We start from the raw sequence: 5,642 nt of genomic DNA, 5'->3' as shown, positions 1-5,642 counted from the left end.
CAAGAAGGAAATTAAAACAGGGTAATCAGTTAGAAATAGGGAAAGAATTAAAATATTTTTCCTTTAAAATTGAGAAAAAATTGATTACTTTAATAAGAACTAAACTGTAAAACTAAATAAATAAAAGAATAATAAATTTTAATATAATCTAATTACAAGTGAAAGTGATAAACGTCCCATTCTAAACACTACTACAATTTGGAAAAAAAGTAAATTTGAAGTTAGAAAAGATATTGAGAAAAATTCGATAAGAGAAATAAAATATTTTCATTAAAAATAAGCACATTCCCTCGCTTTAACGAGTGAAATTATAATAAAAGTTTTGTATAAATCTAATAAAATTTCATATAAGAAAACGCTCTTTCCTATAAGAAAATATTAAAAAAAAATAAAATAAAATAAATAATGAAACCTTAAAAATTTCCTTAATTCATTTATCCAATTCTAAATATATAACATTAATTTCTATAAATGAAAACTGATTATAAAATCTCTTATAGAGTTCATTAAAGAAAGACCATTCCCATTATGAATCTATTTTCGATCGTTTGAATAAAGAAAAAAAAGGAAAGAAAAATAAAAAAAAGACCTCATATATGCTGTATATATATAATTGTAATTCGGAAAAGTCACTTTCCTTCTAAGCAAAGTAAGATTTTGTTATTCTCATCACGTCTCGTTTAGGATAAATCTATTGGATTCTATGAAAACAAGCGTAGAATCAGAATGTCCCAATGTACAGTACATCTTTTAAAAACTGTCGATTGGTTGTATTTAATTGACGTTCCTTCTTGGAAGTTATTTTTTGGTTTATTTTTATTCGGGACCCCTTCTAAACTACTTAACAAGAAATCCGACCCAGCTTCAAATCATGCAAATCTTTCTTTTGTTAGCTACTCACATTGCACAAAGCTTTCTGTTTTCAACTATCGATTTTCTTTAGAAAAGCATTATTATTCTCATTTCTTTTTATTCTCTTCGTCGACTGGATTAATTTGGGTATTACATAAATCTGCTTTTATTTTTAATAGCCGCCAAAGAAATATTTGCATAAATATCGTAGAAGAGTAAAAATCCCACTTTTCTTTTTTTTTCTTCTTTAATATTACTTTAAAGGATTATTTTATTATACGGTTAAACGTTAAATAGGGAGGAAAAACCCCCGTTAAAACGAATCGACCGCTTGTTTGTAGGGAGTTGTTGACAGTTATCCCGATTCCGGATGAACAATCAAAGAGAAGAGTACCCGGTTGAAAAGGGGGTGTAGTTAGCATCTCTACGTACCATACCATCTACCTGCTGATGGAAGTGGTACGGCTCACAGTGAGTAAATCATCCAATCAGCTGTAACGAGTCGTGCCTCCACCAATAGAATGCCAGTTAGTAGGTGAAGCAGACGCCTGACGCAGAACGTCGATGCAGTGGCGCACGAAGCCCAGCAGGTTAGCATGACATGGTGATACTTGCTTACTGGCAAACACTTACATCTCGCCTGTGGATTATAACCTGTTCAAATATATCCAAATGCTCAATGCAATACGCTATAAAATCGTAGAAGTGTTTACTATTGAAGTGTCACATATACATGCTTTGACATTATGGACAGGTGTGACACTTTCAGATCGTTTTGCGCTCTCCACCCTGGCATCAATAACTTCAAAGTAAGATTTAATCGGTGAGTTTATTTACTTATTTATTTATTTATTTATTAAATTTTAAAACTGTTTATATAATTAATTATTAAATTTTATTTTTGCGTGCACGAGTACGGAGTACCCATTTTTGGTATATTGAAACGGAGCGCCAAGATTGAGTAATTTTAACGCTTAAAAATATATTTACAAACCAACAATTTCGTAATTTTAATCAATTGCAAATGATCTAAAATGGCGTATTTATATTCTTTAATATATATGTTATAAATTAAAACGATCTAGAATTAAAATTTATACGGTGAAGTCATGCAAGTTCGCTTATGTTCTATATAATCTCTTGTATGTCTAACTGGAATCTATCCAAGATTTGCCAAGTTTAATGATATATTTTATTTCGTTTTTTATGTATAAATATATATAATTTTTTTAATATTTTTAAAACAAAAATGTGCACTATTCGCAATGAATAGTGCACGTAATCTACTTTAAATAACCTATTAAACGATCTACTTAGGTTATATTAGATACTGATAAGAGATGTGGTTTTCTAAATGACTCCATCATATCTTCTATTTAATTTCGAATATTTTAGAATATTTTTTTTTCTATTTTTTTTTACTTGACTATAAATAGCAAATTTTCGAATGGTAGATGCATTTTGCAATCGTTTCGTAGTAATAAGTACGCTTGTACTTAAAGAAAATTTCTATGTAGTTTCCTAATAACCGAATCTAAAGTGTGGTGAAGGGGATTGCAATTTTATATATATTTTTGAATGTAGGGGAGAGAAAAAAAAAACCATTCTCTCGTAAATTTTCTACCCATTTTAAAAATTTTCCACGTATTCTTAAGTATTAAACACAGAGGTTTATTATATAAGAGACGAAGAAAGTCGTCAGATTTTTTGGTTTTGGTGGCAAGTGATCGACCCCAGCATCTATCTAGAAAGCTGAAATAGTGTGATAAAATCCGGGGTTAATCGATCTGTATTGGCCAAGTGGCTTTAGCTCTTAATTTCCAAAGCTCGTACCCAAGTCACGCACAGTAACTTATGTTACATCAGCACCCACCCAAAGCACCATTTGGCGACACCCACTATACCGGGTTAAACGTATATTTCCGAATCGACAAAACTATCGATATTGCCCCCCCCTAGTACCACTTTTCAAAAATTATACAACGTGTCGATGGTGTAATGTCCAGCCACACGCATTATTTATCTCCCACGAGATTTAGCAATTCCTTATCTCTCTACATTAATCAGATGTTATGAACTTGGCTGTAAAAGTATCATTGAATTCTCGTTATTGTTCCACGTTAATGGAATTTATATACTACAAAGAAAACACCCCTACCCTTAACTAAAATGATTGTTTTCCTCTTTCTTTTACCTTTTTTCTTTCTTTACAATTTGTCTCAAAATATATATGCAAAATTAAAATTTCATTTTTTTTGTTTTCAAATTTCAAAAATTTTTTTTTTCTATTTTTCTTTGTTTTTCATATTTATTTTCTTTTCGTTTATTAAAAATAAATATATGAAATTTCTTCTGAAATTTGGAAGTATTAAAATGAATTTTATATATATATATATTTAGTATATACGAAAGTAGAAAATGTCATCTTCCATTTAATTTTTTTTTTTTTTTGAAAATTCAGGAATGATAAAGAAGAGAAAGAGGAAAAAGTAAACAGAAAGAGAATTTTTAATTTTAGAGAAGAATAAATTTTATTTCTCTAAGAAAATATTATATTTTTTGAAATTATTTTGAAAATATGTAAATGCATACATACATTTTGAAATTTCAGAGGAAAACTAGGAAATTTTTTTTTTTTAAATTTTACCTTCAAAATCTAGAAAAATTCGACTTTATTTTTGTAAAATAGAGGAAACATTTACATCAGGAATTTTTAAAATTTCAGAAATTGCAGAAATGTAAACGAAAATTGGAAGATGTTTTAGCAAATGGTGGAAATTTCACATGACAATTTTTCATTTTCTGAATTTACAAATAATCAATTATACGAATTTTTCCAACCATTTTTCTCACTTAAATAATCTTATTTTATGTAAAAGTTTCTAATTTTCTAAAGAGAAAAACATTGGAAAATAAAAAAATAATAATAATAAAAACAAACATTTAATCTTTAAAGCAACTTATACAAATTTACATCACTATTTGCAATAGTCTATGAAATAGTTTAATGATATTATTCTTTTTCAGATAAGAGAATTATATATATTTTTTTTCTTTGTTTTGAAATAAGTTTATATATATATATATATATATATATTTTATTTTAAAGTAAGAAAGATAAGAAATGTTCAATCAGTGAATGGAAAAAAATGTAGTTGTTTTGGAGTTATTCTACCATTTGGAATATCAGTTCTGTTTTCGTGATTGTATCAAATGTAATCTCCGTTATTGTATTTGAAATATAGGTCTAATGGTTACTGCACACTGATGCACAATATCCCAATATTAATAGCCATAGATGATCAGGATGTATACGTTTATCAATACAGGATGTGAATGGAATGATAAAGTACAGTTGTATAAGTAAATTACTTTTCTACATTAATCAAATCTATACCCATTTTTTTATTTTAAATATTCACTGTATTCAATTGAAATTTTATAAAAAAAAATAATAGAATTTTAAACTACGAAGTGCATTTTTTCTTAATAGAGACATATAAAACAATGTTTTCCTTACTTCTACGGGGTGGTGAAGTTCTTAAACCGTTCGTTTTTTATATTTATAAACAATTTCTTACTTTTAAAAAAATAATTTTTATGTTACATTTCATAAGTTTTAGTTTATGTTTTATATTTAAAAAAAATTCTTTATATGGCATAATGGAAAATGCGAATTGAGTGCAGCAAAAGCACACAGAAATGGAGGCAAAATAGAAATTTTTGTCGCCTGATATCCATTGTCTTCAGCAGCTGGCTCCGATATAATTGATTGCTTTTGATTCTCAGAGTTTGGAAGAGGCAACGTTTCTCCTATACAGTAAAAAGATCGGTCTTTGATTCTTTATCGAAACCCGATCTAGTAAATTATGGATTTTTCTCGAACTTTACCTGCAACTTAAAACCTTCCTGATGCTGTTGGATAGGATCGCATAACACATCGTTGGACCTTCACCTTGTCAAACGCAGACCGAATCTTTCCTCCAGTTGCATCTAACTTCTGACTACTTAATCCCAAGTTTGTTTCGAATTTAGAAAAGAAAAAGAGGAAGGGGATAAAGCAACTTAAATCAAACTTTTAAAATAAAAAAAAATGGGGGAGGAGTATAAATAATATTCAAACAAAGTAGAAATGTATTATCCCACTTTTCTTGTGCTTCAGTTTGAAAAAATTGTAGACTTATAAATTCCCACTGTCTGTCTATCCTTAATCTCGTGAATGGTGAAAGTCAAGACCGATTTACTGTACACGTGACTTCAATTAAAAAAATTTCCTCTATAACGGAGTTACGTAGATGACCTGCACAACTCCGCTGTTATCAGGAAAAGTATGATTTACAGGGGCAAGACACTACAAATTTGAGATCGAGAGCGTATATTTTAAGTAAAATAAAATTTAAGAATATGATTTAAACATTTTTTTTTGCTCGTTTAAACTTAAGTTGTTGTTTTGAAAACAGATCGAGCAATTAGAAATTCAGATGTATCCATTAAACAGTGAATTCCGTCTTTTCTAATGTTGTGAATTATAGATAACATCACCTGCTGTGCCTTTATTTTGTGTGTGTTCAACCAATTTAGTGCAGTCAAGAATGACCGGACATGTTGCATCAAATGAGGCTAATAAATCTAATCTTTGAAATCCTGATTGGATTGAGAGAGTTTGAAGTGAACACCCATGTGTGTGTCTGTCTTGTTGTGATTTCTTAATTCTGATGGACAAAGAGAAAAATGACACCAATAATAAAAGGCAAATTACTCTTTAAAAAAACAGGAGAAAAACTCTGTAT

General features: G+C 28.9%; 1 protein-coding gene across 4 annotated transcripts in view; it reads left to right on the top strand.

Annotated features, from left to right (window-relative positions):
- Nucleotides 1-1,190: 1,190 nt before the first annotated feature.
- LOC111618276 (leucine-rich repeat neuronal protein 1-like) overlaps nucleotides 1,191-5,642 on the top strand; it is a 50,127-nt gene continuing 45,675 nt past the window's right edge. For 3 of the 4 annotated variants that reach the window (XM_023359779.1, XM_023359791.1, XM_023359775.1), the window contains exon 1: nucleotides 1,191-1,675. The gene's annotated coding sequence lies outside the window, so the exon portion shown is untranslated. The remainder of the gene's footprint in view (nucleotides 1,676-5,642) is intronic. The other variant, XM_023359786.1, reaches the window with a different exon arrangement.

The sequence above is a fragment of the Centruroides sculpturatus genome, unplaced genomic scaffold (genome assembly GCF_000671375.1).
Source record: "Centruroides sculpturatus isolate CEXI.00-Female unplaced genomic scaffold, Cexi_2.0 scaffold69, whole genome shotgun sequence".
Taxonomy (NCBI): Eukaryota; Metazoa; Arthropoda; class Arachnida; order Scorpiones; family Buthidae; genus Centruroides; species Centruroides sculpturatus.
This window is presented reverse-complemented; position numbering and strand designations above follow the sequence as displayed.